At 33.5% G+C, this 18,207-nt stretch overlaps 1 protein-coding gene and 1 non-coding gene across 2 annotated transcripts in view; both read right to left on the bottom strand.

Moving 5' to 3' along the window:
• LOC118186179 (regulator of G protein signaling 2-like) overlaps positions 1–18,207 on the bottom strand; it is a 325,142-nt gene that overhangs the window by 183,915 nt on the left and 123,020 nt on the right. The window lies entirely within an intron of this gene.
• Positions 6,371–6,444, bottom strand: TRNAS-GCU (transfer RNA serine (anticodon GCU)). Its single transcript has one exon. It is a non-coding gene; the product is annotated as a tRNA-Ser (tRNA).

The raw sequence follows: 18,207 nt of genomic DNA, 5'->3' as shown, positions 1-18,207 counted from the left end.
TTCGAATGACAGAATTCAGATTAACTTCTCCAAATTATATATTCCATAATGATTCAAACTAAGTACGATGAAATTTATGCTTTCTGAGTCATCAAATTTTCTGACAAAGTATATATATATATATATATACGAGTATAAAGTATATATATATAAAGTATATAGCCCACCAGCGGCCGAGCGGTAAAGTCGCTGAACACTGGTAGTTCGGTCCGAGGTTCGAATCCCTCGAACGGGCTGGCTGCATGGATGTTTTCGGGGGTTTTCCCCATGTGTAACGTGTATACGAGCTAGTTTCCATTAGAAAGTTTTCCACGAAGGCATCTCTCTCCTCAGGCAGATAGCCCTCGAGGCTTTGCCGTAATTAAGTAACCTAACCTAACCTATAAAGTACATAATAATTTATTTACTAAAGAAATATTGATTATATTATCTCCTAAGATTAATTTTAGTAGAATTATCTTAAAAGAGTGTGTTAGTGTGTGTGTATTTAATTATGGCAAAGCACACTAGGGCTAACTGCCTAAGGGGAGGGATGCCTTCGTGGAGGACTTTCTAAGGGAAACTGGCTCATATACACGTTACACATGGGGAAAACCAAGAAAACACCCATGCAGCCAGCCCGTTCGCGGGATTCGAACCTCGGACCGAACTACCAGTGTTCAGCGACTTAACCGCTCGGCCGCAGGTGGGCCTCTTAAAAGAGTGAATCCATAGTTAGTAAGTTCAATTTCGAAAATTGTTTAAAGTAACTTGAGTGTAAATTGTTAAAAATGTTTAACGAGGACTTGAATTAAATCATAAATAACATTTTAATTGTAAAAAGAAAAAAAAAATTTAAAGCAAGTAATTAAATTAAATGCAAGTAATCATTGCCGTTGATCGGAAATTAGTTGACTTTTCACGGGAATCAAACCAACTCCCGTTCAATGAAAACAATAATTAAGAAATAAATACAAAGGTGTTTCGTCCTTTACTCGAGTAATAAGGCGATGCCAAACCGGCAATTCAAGCTAGGCCAAATATTTCCGTGAATAGAAGGGATCAAGAACCAATGCACAGAAACAAAGAACTCATTCGGATTAAGCATTTTAACTAATTCAATTTTGAGTGAAAAGCAATTTCTGCAATAAAATTGATATTGCTCGAGTAATTGTCTCCCGACACCCTCGTGTTTATGCATTTTAATTCAAAACTACTGGTAAAAATTAAACATTGGAAATATATATATATATATGAAAAATAAAGAATATGTAAAAGATAAAATTTAAATTGGGAGCGTAAATTAATTTTCCTTCTCTATTCTAAAAATAGTGATCTCTCTTTGATTTGCGCCTTTTCGAGTTTAATCCATGCCATACGACTCTTCCAGAATCCTGATTATGTACATGGAAGTAAAACGCAAACAATCAATAATAATTTTACAGCCGTATTAATAATTATCCAATCAAAATGTACTGAGAACCAAAGCTAAGTCTGAATTAGGATTTCACCCTGAACATAACAATCTCGCACACTACTCTTCGGCCTTGCTGGACCGCTATCTGCTGCTTCTTTCTTATTGCAAATTTATCAAAAATGTAAACCTCTTGAAATAGGCACAAATAATGTACCGAGTTGTTTGCGGCCGCGACATGTTTGCCAAAGTAAAATATTTTATCTGCTTCGGCTGCCAGTTTCCTATTCATTGTGGACTGGCAATTCGACATTCTACGACATCAAAATTCTTGGTGTTCATTACGGATTCAACTATCTGTGTCCTACAAAGTGCAAAGTCTACACCATCAATATTACAAAGTCCCTTTTTTTATTACACACACACGTATATATATATATATATAGCCAAACTCTTACCGGGCTCATTGAGCTTTGTTTTTTATTCTTACATGTTGGTAAATTGTGCATTTTTTATTTTAAAAGCTATTAAAATATATTGTTATTATGTTCCGATTAAAACTTCTATGCTTTTAAATAAACTGCATGTCATAAAAAATTTCACATAAATGGCTTTGAATATCTTTAAATGAAATCATAGCTTTCCATTACAAGGATTATAAATCTTATAGCGTGTATATTATTCTTGCCATTATTACCTTATCTATAATAATAAAAGCAAGTGTAAGTCTGTCTGTCTGTCTGTCTGTCTGTCTGACCGAGCTCTCCAGCCAAATCTATGGCACGCAGGGACCTGGAATTTTTTATACGGAAGCACAAAGGGGCTGGCCACCAGACCTCGAAGCCCGATTTTCGATTTTTGAATTAGAAAAATTTAAAAAAAATTATTTATAATTAATTAATCACGGTTTTTTTGACTCACTGATATTATTATTTGTTTTCAAATAACGTTCGATTGTAACAATTGATTTCTTTATTCTAGCGTTAGTTTGCTGTTTTGACGATACATTAAATCGATTAATTACAATTCATTTCTTTTTTGTAACTTTAGTTTGCTGTTTTCATGACACATTAATTTCTTTTTTTTTTCAGAATTGCACTTTATAAACTTTTTGTTTCTTAATTAATATTATCATGGTTTTTTGACTCACTGATCGTGTTGCTATTATTTATTTTCAAATAACGTTCGATTATAACAATTGATTTCTTTATTGTAGCGTTTTCTTCAGTTTTTGTAATCATTCTTCTGTTGGTTGCTTAACTTTTGCTTTTCAGATTTTAGAAGAAATATGCCGCAGCCACCTCGAAAAAAGAAATGTTTGGAAAATAAAAATCGACAAGAGAGCGATACCCTCGCCAGTTTTTGAAAGAGACGCAGACGGGACAAGACGGATATCCACTGTATCGTCGTAGAAGCCCTGCAGATGGAGGTTTTACAGCAAGCATCAATCTACGAGGATCAGAAGTTTCGGTGGACAATGCCTGGATTGTTCCTTACTGTCCACTACTATCCAAAATTTTTAACGCACATATCAACGTTGAGTACTGCAATTCTGTCAAGTCCATAAAGTATGTATGCAAGTATGTCAATAAAGGATCCGACATGGCTGTATTTGATGTCACCAGTGGAGCCAATGAACTGAATGAAATTCATCAATATGAGATGGGAAGATACATTAGCAGCAATGAAGCAGTGTGGAGAATACTCAACTTTCCAATCCACGAACGTCATCCCACAGTCGTTCATCTAAGCGTCCACCTTGAAAATGGCCAGAGAGTGTACTTCACTGAAGAAAATGCTGCTGAACGGGTCCAGGCACCCCAGGAAACAACGCTCACATCTTTCTTCAAGCTGTGCACCCAAGATAACTTTGCTCGCAATTTACTTTACAACCAAATTCCAAAGTACTACACATGGAACAGCAGGAACAAGAGTTGGAACCGCCGTAAACAAGGACAAATTGTTCCAGAAGAAACAGGAATCCGGTCTACTGATGCTCTTGGCCGTGTCTACACCGTCCATCCCAACAACTCCGAATGCTTCCACCTTCGCCTATTACTACATGAAGTTAGAGGCCCAACATCATTCACGGATTTGAGAACCGTTCAAGGAAGAGTCTGCAACACTTTCAAAGAGGCCTGCCAACTTCAAGGACTTCTGGAGAATGACGAACACTGGAACACGGCGTTAGAAGAAGCAGCTGCATCTCGATCACCCAAGATGATGCGTAATCTGTTTGCTGTAATGCTTCAAACGTGCTCCATGTCGGGCCCTGAACAGTTATGGATGAACCACAGGGAGAACCTGTCTGAAGACATACTGCATCAAGCAAGGATCCAGCAGCAGAATATGGACCTGGACTACAATGACGACATCTTTAACAGAGCCCTAATCTACATTGAGAACAAGATAATATCTCTAGGAGGATTGAACCTGAAAAGCTTTGGACTTCCCCAACCTAACAGAAACAGCGATTCTGCCATTTCCAGTGAAGTAATTAGAGAACGAAGTTATAACATGGATGTGCTCGCAGCTTATATACAGGAGAATGAGCCTAAATTGGTCCAAGATCAAAAAGAAGCCTTTGACAAGATTACTAGAGCAGTTTTTGATAGGCAAAGGGGTATATTCTTTTTGGATGCTCCAGGCGGAACCGGGAAGACGTTTCTTATCAACCTTATTTTGGCAAAGGTGCGGCACAGAAATGAGATTGCCCTGGCTGTCGCTTCATCCGGCATTGCTGCTACACTCTTGACAGGTGGTAGGACTGCTCACTCGGCGTTCAAGTTACCCTTAAATCTGACAAGCACAGAGACTCCAACGTGTAACATCCCAAGGAATTCAGGAAAGGCAAAGGTTCTACAGGATTGCAAGCTCATCGTTTGGGACGAGTGTACTATGTCCCACAAAGCCGCATTCGAAGCATTAGATGTCACCATGAAAGACCTCAGACGGAACAATGACAGAATGGGAGGCGTCGTAATGGTTTTGGCAGGCGATTTTCGACAGACGCTACCAGTTATTCCGCGTGGAACGAGGGCAGATGAAATGCAGGCCTGCATAAAATCTTCTTACATCTGGAATGGCATTCAAACACTTGGATTATCGACTAACATGCGAGTTCATCTCAACGGTGATCCCTCTGCCCAGCAGTTTGCAGATAATCTACTGAAACTAGGAAATGGAGCCCTTACTTCAGAAAATGAAGATGGATATGTAGCGATGCAAGGCATTGGAAGGATTGTGACTACTGAAGAAGAACTGAAAGAGGCTGTGTTTCCGAATGTGATTCACCACTTCACTGATCACGCATGGCTGTGCGAAAGAGCAATTCTTGCCCCAACAAACGAAGCCGTCAGTGTTATCAACAAGGAACTTTTACAGAACTTACCCGGAACTCTTCATATTTACAAATCTATAGACACGACATGCAATATTGACGAGGCTGTCAACTATACGACAGAGTTTCTCAACAAATTAGAGCCACCTGGAGTACCCTCCCACATATTGGACTTGAAGGTTGGAGCACCGATAATTCTCCTCAGGAATCTGGATCCGCCTGCACTTTGCAATGGAACAAGACTTTCTATCAAGAAACTGATGCCAAATATTATAGAAGCCACCATCATGACCGGACATGCTGCAGGCGAAGATGTGTTTATTTCAAGAATTCCTATAATCCCTTCCGATCTCCAGTTTCAGTTTAAGCGTCTACAATTCCCTGTTCGTTTGAGTTTCGCGATGAGCATTAATAAGGCACAAGGACAATCTCTCAAAGTTGTAGGGCTCGACCTCCGTAAGCCGTGTTTCTCCCATGGTCAACTGTACGTGGGTTGTTCAAGAGTTGGTAATGCCGATAATCTACACATCTTAGCTCCGAATGGAAGAACATTAAATATAGTTTATCCCGAGGCTCTCTAACGAAAAGGACAATCTAACGAAAAATTATTGCCACTCTCCACTCTCCCAAACTAACTCTGACTATCATGCTTTAAATAGTGATGTTATTGTTTAGTGCTCTCTTGAGAGCATGAGCAATAATCCGAATGGTGCTGCCGTACCAACAGACATTAATCGGTCAGGGGCCCTTGCGACCCCAGCCCGAGCTCCACAAACATACACAAACACTCTCCTCTTCTAATTCATTGTCATCTAAATTTAACTTACACTTAAATTAAAAATTTAATTGGTTCTTAACTCCAAATTTCCTGTAAGCAGGATGTTTTATTTCATCCATGTTTTCGTTACTTTTTATTTTTTCTGTACTGTACTCTCTATCTTTCCCTTTCAACTCTTTCCTATCTTTGATTTTGAATTTTTTATGTTTACTTTTCTTTATACTTCAGACCAATGATTATAACCACATGACTACGGTTTCCTAGCATGTGCTAATATGAGGTCTGTTCTCATTTAAACTAATTTTTTAACAGATGGCTCATGGTTAGGATATATTGTTCCTTTTTATCGACGGGGAATGTTGTGTGTGTGTGGGGGGGGGAAGAGAGAGAGACAGTCTACATGTCCTACACTACTATTCCTGCGCTATTCACTTATCTGCATTTTCTAAATGCACGGGCAACGCCGGGCGGGTACAGCTAGTTTTCAAATATAAGCTAATACTCTAAACGTTTGATCGCTTTATAACATATACATTATTTCGTAATGCTGAGGTTTAGACTTTTTTATTCCGTAATTTCCTTATAATTAGAGTCGTAAATTCTTTACCTCTGGCAATTTCAAAAGAGGCATAGGAAAGCTAATTTACAATTGTAAATATGAGCGCTTTAAGTTTTTACATTCTGTGAATTAGAATCTGCAGAAATCCACTTAGCTTGAGATTATCGAAAATTTAATACTATGAGATTAGCCCTCGCACCTAGATTTAATTTCAAACTACTTAATTTCTATACTTTACACAAATATTTTCTAGAGACATTAGGATTTTTTTGGAGGCCGGAGAGATGAAAAATTAGCAATCGCCTTCGCCGGGAATCGAACCACGGACCTCTGGAATAGCGGCCCAGCGTGCAGAACCACTACACCACGAAGGCACGCTAGGAAAACGAAAGAAATACTTTATAATTTTATATTTTACCGGCTTAAAAGCAACAAAACGTGCTTGCTGAGTTGTGACGTGATTTTTCCCACTCGGCCTAAAAAGTGCATTTTCGACCCAGGAGGTGAAGAGGATTTTATGATGCTTTATCCCTCATAAAATTATAGTTAATAAAATATGCCCTCTTGTGTATTACTAAATAATTCACAGATTTTCCCTTATTTCTAGTAGTTCTGTAATTGCATACTTTGCTTTATTTGCTTTAATAATAAAATTTTTCATTAAAATTAAAAAAAAAAAAAAAAAAATCTGCAGATTTATTTGTAAACAAATAAGGAAACAATATGATGTGGAAACCACATGACTTCCTTATAGGGCCTATTAAATTTTGTTATTTTTTTGCTACACTTATTTAAAAGTATTTCTTCAAATTTCATTATTTCTCATTCGATCAATTCAGTTCAAGACAAGAAATTCGGCCTACTACCTAAGACAAAAATTCGATGCATAAAATTGAAAGTTAACTTTGTTCTCACTGGATAAAAGGAAAATCAATTGGTGCAGAAACTGACTTAATTCACTATTCTACTAAGAGTTTCAAATGTAAACAAATAACGGCCTCGTTAGGCTTAGCACAATTAAGCTTATAAATTGTTGATAACTCTGCAAATACTGCATGCAGATTAACTAAAGGCATAAAAACTTTAAATTGGAAGATAAGAACAAGATAATTCAGTCGCTTTTAAAGCAAAAAATACATAATTTACTAACATATAAGAATAAAAGCCACTAAGCAGGATAAGAAGGTAGGTACACACACATATATATATACTCGTTTGATGCGGCTGATTGCAACAAAAAAGGGTGCACAACTAGGTGTTAAAGTCTCATCTACAAAATTTCAACTTTCTACGGATAATCGGTTTTGAGTCACGCGAGATATATATGTACGCACGTATAGACGTCCCGAAAATAGTCTTCTGAATGCATTTTACAGTTCCTTTTGCAAAAAATATTCCTTTATTATGTCTGTACCTACAGATGTCCCGGGGTAAAAAATTCTGTAAATGAATTCGAGAGTGGTCAAAATGATTATGTTCTTTGACATATAATACCCGAAATTTTCCCCGATTACAGTACTTTGCTTACTTCGTACAAGGAAGTAAAAAGGTTAGGTTTCGTATATAAATAAAGTAGAATTTTTTATTTTGGTTGCTAAGACCTTTTGAGAATTTAGAAATACATGACGTTTATTTAAAATCTTCAGTTGATTAGAAATCGTTCATTATTCAACTGTTTCGATAATTTTTGGATGTTTATTAATATTTAAATATTATTAATAGAGTTAATTTTTTAAATAAACAAAAGTAATTCACTATAGATTTACTGTCAAAAATCTCACTGTTAAAAATACGATAGAAGGAAACTGATTTTTTCTTTTAATCGAAGAAATAAATTAAAGGTTTTTAAATAAAAAAGAAAAATATTACACTTTATTAAATTTCTAAAAAGTAACATTTTTCTTTTTTATAAAGCCCACCAAAGGCCGAGCGGTAAAATCGCTGAACACTGGTAGTTCGGTACGAGGTTCGAATCCCGCGAACGGGCTGGCTGCATGGGCGTTTTCGTGGTTTTCGCCATGTGTAACGTGTATACGAGCCAGTTTTCCTTAGAAAGTCTTCCACGAAGGCATCCCTCCTCTTAGGCAGATAGCCCTCGAGGCTTTGCCACAATCACACACACACACAACTTTTTATAAAAGGAAACTAATTTTTCACAAAGGAAGCGTTCAGTACTACAGTACAGGTTCAAATATATAAAAGCCAGTTATCCCAATTGCTTGTTCTTTTTAGACAGCGTAAAATTCAGCTTGATAATTAATTTACGTCTTTAATTTTTTGCTGACATTTAATATATATATAATAGAAACTGTAGGATTTAACACATGAATAATATAAATATGTACTTTTGTGCAGAACGTATTTTTTAAAAGGCCAGTAAAGATTTTTCCATTAAAATTGCAAATTTACTATAAATTGCAGGGTATTTAATAATATTTGTTACTTTATTATTAATATTATGGTTTTCTTTTGTTATTTTGGTTCACGAAAATTATATATTTGGTTTTAATTGACTAAATACGAAGTTATGTGTTTAGTTTCGGTGCTAATAGAAATACCTTATTTTAATACGATAAGAAATAAATATAGATGCTTATTTAGCAAGACCAAAATAAATGAAAATTAATTTTTAGCCCAGAAGGGCTATTAATTTCGTTTTCGCATTTTGCGTTAAATCATTATAAACGGCGTATCACTTTTCAAATTGTTGCCACCAAATGTTAGAGCTCTGAATTATATTTAAAGAGATTAAATAAAGAAGAATCTGAATAAATGTATGTATGTTTCTTGCACTGTGATAAAACAACGGTACTAGATCATCGGATTCTAAATAACTTAATCCTCCTGCGAATATGGGCATCTAGAAGCCCAAATTTGGAATTTGTTTTATTATCGATTTCATTTTGAGTAACAAACTCCCAGATTTCAAAGCGAGCAATAACAACGTTAGACAGAAAAAAAAAAAAAAAATTATTTCCAGCGCGCGAGGCTGTGTATCGGAAATACTAAAGATACGCTCTTTTTAAATTGCTTTGTGATATTGCTGTTGAACTGAATTTTAGGGTTTAAGTGCGAAGAACATGATATTTAGTAAATAAAGGTAACGCGCAAAATGTTAGAAAAAAGTCCCTTTGGGCGTAATATAAAATCTGAAAACTTCCAGATTTTTTTAAAAATTATTTTCTCCATTTAAAAATAATATGATACAGGTGCAACACAACCAAAAAGTCCTTGACATCAAAATATAAGAAAATACACACGAAAACTGAAGCAAGAAATACAAAAAATGTGCTTTGAAAGTAACTGGAAAAAAAAAAAAAAAAAAAAAAAAAAAAACCTATATCTAAATTATTGAGAAAGAAATAGTTCATATACCTTTTAGAACGTTGATCGAGAGAAGTTCTCTAATTATAATAGTGAAGGAAAATGTTTCATTATTTTTATGAATTTATGTTACAGAAATAAAAAAAAAAAACCTTTCTTTCAAATATCTTCAGAAATTGTTTGCTGAATTTGGCTACATAAAAATACTTTTCCTTAGAATTTCAAATGTTTCGAATGTGGTATCTCATATTTATTTCCCTCTTGAGATCTTACATTTATTTCTGGGTTTTTTTGCTATGAATTACTTCAGAAAAAATCATTTAAATAAATTGCATTTTAAGTTTAGAACGTTTCTTTTAGTTTTGAATATTAAAAACGGAGTCTGATGCATTTTTTTTACGCCCCTTTCTTCTGAAATAAATCAAAACGTTTTCCTCGGGTAAATATAAATTTTCGTTTTCGCTAATCCTCAGAAACTAAAGTGTCTTTTAACACCATTGTATTCAAACACCCGTGAGTCACACCTACTGAGAACCTAATCAAATTCCCTTCAAATATTCATATTTCTGCACCCACGTATTTTACAGATTGAGAAAAGCGGAGATATAATAAAAGCAACTATCAAATGTCAAGAAAATTAAATTTTTTATGTTCTCGCATACATTTAACGTTCACCTGAATACTGTTATATGTAAACATATGTTTTCCAAATACACTATAAATCATTTATCTACATCTGAATCTAGGCGTTAAATGTACATCATTCAAGTATTTGCGTTGTTCAATAAAAATTCAAAAATTTAAGCAAGGCATAGCGATAGTAATTTAAATTATATTAAATCCCAAATTAATTTAGAAGTCAAACAACAAAAATCAGCGTTATGCTTGCAAATTTTCCAGGACTAGTTTCGATGGTTTAACGAAATCACCTTTCTCAGCTGCCAATATGCAAATGAACGAGATAAGAAACGAATGGTTGGACAGGAGTTAAGCTGCTGGTGCCATCTATTGATGAAACAAGAAAACTAAAGCGTAATTTCTTTAAGGCTGGAGGTAAGAATGGATTAGAATTAGGGTCGTTAACTACAATAAGACGAATTTTTTGAATGTTAAACGCCTCTAGAAAATATAATTCACAAATGGAAGATGTTTTTTAACTAACTATCTGTAGAAAAATGAAAAGTGTGATTTTCGGACCAACAGGGCTGGGCAACAGAGGATTTCTGTGTTTCCTTTTTCTTAATATATGTCTCATGTTCTTTAACGCGAAATTTTAAGGTTCTCTTAGTTTGAACAATGTAAATTAAACCGCATTGCCAAAGATTCCTGTAAATACCACAGGAATTCATATCTGGAATGGGGTCTTTAAGTATGGAACTAGGAATTTTATTGATAGGAGAATAAACAACCCAAAGTTAAATTTCTGTAAAATACGTGCAATTTTATAGCTAATTGATGGAAAGAAACGAATGGCAACAGAATTCTTATAATCTCCTAAAACAAGAGTATGCCTCTTGGTGTGTTGAGATGAGAATCTTTTAACTACTTGATAATAATGTTGGGTGAAAAGCCCCTGTGAATTGTAGCTGCTTTTAAATCATTTAGTTCTGGATCGAGCCAATTTGGAAGAGCAAACTTTAAGTGCACTGGAAACAAAGGAGTAAAATGAAGCTAAAATTTAGTCGGTTGACATGATTTGATGGAAGGTAAACGGATGAAGGTTTACGGTAAACAGCAGTAGTGAAGTTCTATGCATTACATGTGACCAAAATGTCGAGGAACGGAAGAGAAATGCATGTTTTAGTTTCAAACGTGAACTGAATAGCAGGATCAATAAAATTCACTACTGAAAGAATTTTATTTAAATCATCTTTATTACCGTCACATAGGGTAAAAGTATCGTCTGCGTTGCGGAACCATGCAGGAAGTTTAAAGTTTGTTGCTTGACTACTAAATTAAACTTTGTTCGGCGTGTTATTTTGACCTAAATATTAAATCTATTTAAATATAATAAAAACTGTAAAGAAAATTAATATTTAATAAAATCATAAAATACTGAATAATAAATTAAATTAACAATTAATAATTTAATGCAAATTCAAAAACTACAATACGAATTCTGTTATAATGGATTGGATTGGATGCAGTTCTTTATATATAAGAAATTTTCCAGGTGTGCTTAGTCTATAGAAATTTTTTACAACCAAAATAACCCAATATCATTTCCGCACAATATGCTGTTGAAAAATTAATTAATTATAGACAAAAGAAAAGTAATAAATTTTGAACTAATGTCACAAAGATACGAAATAAATGAAATTTAAAACCAATACGATCCGAAATCTCCCCCCCCCCAAAAAAATGTAAAATCTTCATCAATTCAGGGTTTTTAGACCAGAAAACTGACTCATTGTATTATATTTAAAGGAATTAAATAATGAATCTGCATGAATGTATGTATGTTTGTCGCATTGTGGTAAAACAACGGTACCTAGAGCCATCCAAATTTAAATAACTTACGTCTCCACCGGAATATAGGCATCTGGAAGCCCAAATTTGAAATTTGCTTTATTATCTCTTTCATATTTTGTAAATCTTTAACGAATTTTTGATTAACAAACTCAACAATTTCAAAGCGAGCCATGGTAACACTGTACGGGGAAAAAAAAAATCTCCAGCGCGCGAGTGTGTGTGTATCGGAAATTCTAAAGATATGCTCATTTTAAAATTATTTTCGATATTGCTGTTGAATTGAATTTTATGGTTTAACATTATATTTAATAAATAAAGGTAATACACAAAATGCCCCTTTGGGCGTAATATAAAATCTGAAAGCTTTCAGATTTTTTTTTTTATTATATTTAGAAGTCTCAAATTTTTGAAACTCTATAAGCTAATTTTATGTATCACACGCACCAATTTAAATTTAATAATTCCTTAAATGTGTACTACATTCCTTAATTATATATTAATATTCCAGTATTGAAGTAACATAAAAGGATCCCGATAACTGTAGTTATATCTGTTACTTTTGGAATTAACGGCCAGAATGTTCTGATGTGTCTGACATAACGATTGGCAGGTTTGGGGCCAAAGCATACTAAGGCTGTTCGTATATTTTTTAGATGACTTTCCTTGTCTTTACACATATATTTGACGTAAAATTTTTGCATTTTAAATATTCCATTTGATAACCCTTATTTTTCGCTGTCTTTCTATACCATAATTTCCAAAACAATGCAGCTTTTTTTATTACCAGAAGAGGTATTTCATCTCATTTCATTTGAACGGCTTTCCAAAGTCCAAGGAGTTGTTGTAGGTTTGTAGAGACATTAGTTATTTTTTGGAATCAGGCAAGATGAAACATATGCAACGCCTTCGCCGGGAATCGAACCACGGACCTCTGGAATATGCGCCCAGAGTGCAGACCACCACACAACGAAGGCATGCCAAGAAGGCGGGAGAAATACCTTACAGGTTTGCGTCTGGACAATGCACTTTTTAAACGTCCAAAAGCACAAAAATCTGTGGGTGATGCATCAGGAAATTTAGTAGGGACATGAGTGAAGAGTATGGCTTTTATATACGTTTCTTGTTACATTTTTGTCACTAAATTAACAGTGGATTTTGACATGCGGCTGTCTTGATGCAGTTCTACTGATTGATGGAACTGCGCGTAAAGAGAAGGTATTTTATATTTGAAAATTGGGTATAAGATATTTTTCTGATGATATGCGAAGTTGACTTGAACAGTTTTCTGCACTCATTTTAATTTTTATTTGTCGTTATATCAAACACCAGCAACACTCATAAATCCCTTTGTAAAAGCTTTCTTTAGATTCTTTGAACTATCTTCTAAGATTTTTTTCTTTTTTCTGATGATAATAAATGGATCTCTTTTTACTATGGTCACTTAAATATACCGAAGATTTATCTATTGTGACAAAACCTTTTCATTTTTATTAGAATAATTGTTTCTCATAGAGAATTCTGGAGCGCATTTTGCTTTCGGCGATATGTCGTGGAGAAAGACGACGCACATTACGTTTTTTTTCTTTTTAAGATTCAAATCAGCCTTAATTACTTTATTTATAGTTGACACTGAGCATTTTAAACAGTTAACTGTGATTGACGAGTATACTCGTTATGGAGAAGTGACACGATTTTGTGTATTGACGAGTATACTCGTCCTGCGTATATTATGTTAATGAAATGGAAAGATAAGAGGGAAGAGGGAGGTTATTTAGTAAGTTTTGTACATAATGACAACGTAATAGAAACAGAGAAAAAAAAAACGGAGCTAGTGATTGTAATAAAAAAAAATGGGTTGGAGTGGATATGAGCGATGGAATTATCATAGCGTATTCTACAGCAAGAAAATGACTCAGAAAGTACTACAAAAAGATATTTCTAATTTCTTAGACATTCTGTGTCTGAATGCATTCAAATTATATAAAAAAAAAAAAAAAATGGAACATTATCGCGTATCAACTTTTTGCTCAAATTTATTGAAGACACTTTTATACGTATCCAATTGAAAGAAATAAATGGACAGTTTAATATGTTTAGTTTAATATGTATGCGTTTTTAGTTTAATATGATATTTCTCTTCGAAGCTAAACTTGGACTCTTTTTTTTCCTTTTGTATTCACAACATAGGTAAAATCACACATTTTTATCGATTCACAATCGTTGCTTTAGATACCAAAAAGTCATGGCCTTTTATAGCAATTTTTAATAACTAAATATGAATAATATTCTTCGGAAAGAGCACAAATTCCCTCCATTAATTCTTTAAAAGCGCCATTTTGCAGGCAAGCAAAATCATGAAATAGCAGACGATAATTTACCTTTTAAAAAATGTAGTTAACAAAATTTCCATACAGATGATTCTTTATAACAAAGCAAAGTAGTCTAAAAATGTACGAACAACATCTGTATAACCAACCAAACCAAACTGTTGAAGTGTATAACGAGTATGCATCTGTGGAAAGATAAATTATTTGTTCTCTTTATTATACGAGGGAAGTGTTAAACTTTATTTTTAAACCTTTTGGTATCGAGGCTTTCTTAAAATACACAAATTACAGAATACATAAATTACAAAAATAGCGAGTCATCATAAATATTTTAAGCTTTTAAAGATAAATATATATGTCACCATGAATATTTTAACTTCTTCCGTCTGCATATAGCCAGTCATAAAGCTAACTTTGATATGAAGATTTTATTTTCAATATCTAACAAAAAAGCAGAACTATAAAAGGTATTTGAATCATCCTTAGAATTCAATGGATCTACTGGCAGCCTTAGATTTATTTTGAATGGAAAAGCTCTCAAAGGATCAATTTGGAATTTTTCCAGCCATTCCCAGATCTTATATAGATTTGCAGGCATTCTCAACAAAGAAATGCATACAAATTTCAATGGCTAAAATGTGTTTAAAAAGAAACCTTACCTTTTGCATTTCAATAGCTACAGGAATAATATATTTTTTTATAGTTAAACATAGGGAGTGTTACACTCTTTCAATTTCACAATTGTTTTTTTAAATAAAGCAAATTTTTTTTTATTTTAGTAATTAAAGTATGCTTGCACTTAAAGACGTATCAGTTATGTTCAAGTAATAAGTCGTGCCATCATGATAAATGCGAAGATGATTATCAAAATTTAAAATAAATTTGTATTTTTTCCTATAATAGGTGCCGCTGTTGATAATACTGTAATGAAAATTCAGGATCTAAGGATTTAAACAGAAAACGTGTTAAGAGTTTTTCCGTAAAACTATTTATCTTGGATACTTAACCTACATTTATTATATAAAATTGTAAATTTTATGTAGATGTATTCCTTGTGTGTAGTTTATAAGGCAGTGAACAATATTTGGTATATATACGGATTGGTTCTCTATAAATGTTAAAAATTTATTCAGGCACAGTAAAAATACGCTTTTCATTCAAAACAATGATAGTGAAATTTTGAAAATTCTTTGGTTTATATGAAAAGGGAGAAATCTTTGTATAATGCGTGCGCTGCAGATGTATTTTGACTTCTTTGTACAGTGTAAAGGAAGTATTCTAATAGCGAAAATTTTCAGGTATCATATTTCAACAAAAATATCCATTTTGACCGCTATCGAATGCAATTTAACGATGTTTGTGCCTGACATCTGTACGTAAGGACAGATTAAAGGTTGCGAAAAAGATATGAAATGGGTTCAAAAGAGATTTTCCTTACATACGTATGTATCTCGCATAACTCAAGAACGAGTAGCCGAAAACGATGTAACTTTGTATATAGGACTTCTATAACATGTAGTTGTGCACCTCCCTTTTTTGTTACAATCGGCTGCACCATAGTATATATATATAAGATAAAAATATATGAATCAAAATTATAGATTAAACTATAAAACATTAATTCTTTCTCTTTATTCTAAAATCGTAATAACTTCTCTGCATTGCGTCATTTCTAGATCACTCTATGATCGGCGCAGCTCTGATGACGTAATCATTGGGAACTGAAACTGTCCTTAGTTTTTTCAGTGTTTAAAAAATAACAGATCATTCTTCTGCTGTGGTGTTTTGCAAGTGCTTCAAGAAAATAATCACGCGTAGTGTTTACAGATTGAAAGTAATCTCTCGATAAATTGAGAAGTTCGAATGCCTAGTGAAAAGGAAATCATCAGTGAATTACCGTTTAGGAATTCAGCATTACAGCGGGTTCAAGGTCGATCCGAGTTAGTGTTTGCAAGTATGCGCGACAGAAAATTATTTGCACTTCCGCTTTTTCAACAGCTCAAAAATTATTACATTCGTGTGAATCTAGCTCAGGAACTAAATTATTTAATGTGTTGCGGATTCTATACTTTTCATTTCAACTTTGGTTAAAATTTTCTGCAATTTGTTTTGAGAAAATCTGAAATTCTTGTTCATTAATTTTTCTAATTTTTCATAATTATGTGTGAGCAAATTAAGTAATTAATTTTAAGCTATTTAAATTATTCATAGGGAAGGATATTGAGATAAGTTTTTATGTTTTTGAAATTTTGTTGAGAATTTTGAATACGAATTTTATAATTATTCTAAAAATGAAGTAGGTGTAACAAATAAGTGAAATTATTACAGATAAGTAATATGAAATTATGGTAAATGCATGTTAAATGTATGGGTGATTGTACGTTAAGTATAGTATGATGAGGGTGTACTGGTTCCTTCAACAGAGGCCTGCAATTACCTCTGTACAGTTGTTCCTTTTACCCTCTTCATGCAAGATAATGTTGGAGGCTCTCATTTTATGAATGCATGTAAATTTTCTATATTATTATTATTATATTTTTTTTGTATTATGGAATGTATTAGTGCAGTTCTCAAAGGCCAGTTACCTTAATGCAAGGAACGGAGGCCTTTTCAAGTAACTGCCTAGGTACCCTGGGCCACCAGTGCAGAGAACACACTGGCTAGCTCAAGAGGACAGCCCTATTGATGGATATGTTTGTTTAGAAGTATTGCGAGGCTTCCAGTTTGGTAAAATCAGGAACTGTAAATGAAAGATGATAACGGTGAAACAATAATTTCTGAAGCTTACTCATATTATTATTTATGATGTTAAATTATAATTGATCAGTATAGAAATAAGTATCATAAATATTTATGTGCATTACATTTAATTATAAGTAATGATTATGTAAAAGTTTATTTTGTGATATTCTGCGATAACAAGAACCTTCCCTGAAGAATTATGATTATGTGAACTCTCTAACAAAGACTTTTGGGCCGAAATGCTGAAAAATTCAATAGGACTCTAAAAATTAAAAATTTATTTAAAAAAAATTGATATTTATAAATTATACTTTACAGGACAAAAATTTTATGATTTATGTTTTTTTTTTTTTTTTTTTTTTTTACATTTGCTAGTGCTTTAACTCTTTCTCCTTAAAAAGGCTTCTCTGTCGCTACGCCTTTTTCTTTTTGAAGGAGGGAATATGTAAGATAAAAATATATGAATCAAAATTATAGATTAAACTATAAAACATTAATTCTTTCTCTTTATTCTAAAATCGTAATAACTTCTCTGCATTGCGTCATTCAAATTAATCATGCGATCTTACGTAACCGCTAATGCAGATGCCTCTTGACCAATCACCAAATAACAAACAAAAACTTTCCTCTTCGCGTGCTTCCACCCTTCATAACTACGCACTTTAGCTTTTGCTCTCTACTGTGCTAAGATGTAATTTCGCTGGCTTGCTTTCTATCCCAACAATATCAAAAATGTAAATCTTCTGTGGAAAGGCACGACTAGAGTGCCAAGTGATTGTGGCCACAAATATCAATTGGAAATAAAAATGGAATTAAAACTGCCTCGACTGCCAAGTTCTTTAAATACTACGCAATCAAAATTCTTCTTCAATATGGGTCTAATCACGCATCTACACTGCTCCGTTTTTTTTCCTTTGCTCTTATTATGACATATATATATACCCACTCTGTTACTCGGCTTCGTGGGCTCAGTTGTTTTATTCTTTTATGTTGGTAAACTGTGCATTTTTTGGTTTAAAAATAATTGAATTATGTTGTTTTCATCTTCCGGTTAAGGTTTAATGTCTTTAGTTAATCTGCATGCAACAGTTGTAGAATTATCAGAAATTTAAAAGTTGTCTAAGTGCGGCAAAGCCAAAAGTGTTTACTACAGCAGCCATATTTGTTTACATTTGAAACTTAGCAGAATGGTGAATTATGTCAGCTACTGCACCTTCAATGTCTTCAATGTCCAGTGGGACCAAAAGTAAACTTTCAGTTTTGTGCACCGAA

This window comes from Stegodyphus dumicola, chromosome 9, assembly GCF_044657685.1.
Source record: "Stegodyphus dumicola isolate Sdum_Otavi_A_Nest chromosome 9, ASM4465768v1".
NCBI classification, from domain to species: domain Eukaryota; kingdom Metazoa; phylum Arthropoda; class Arachnida; order Araneae; family Eresidae; genus Stegodyphus; species Stegodyphus dumicola.
The sequence above is the reverse complement of the archived record's forward strand: the minus strand, read 5'-3'. Positions and strand labels throughout refer to the sequence as shown.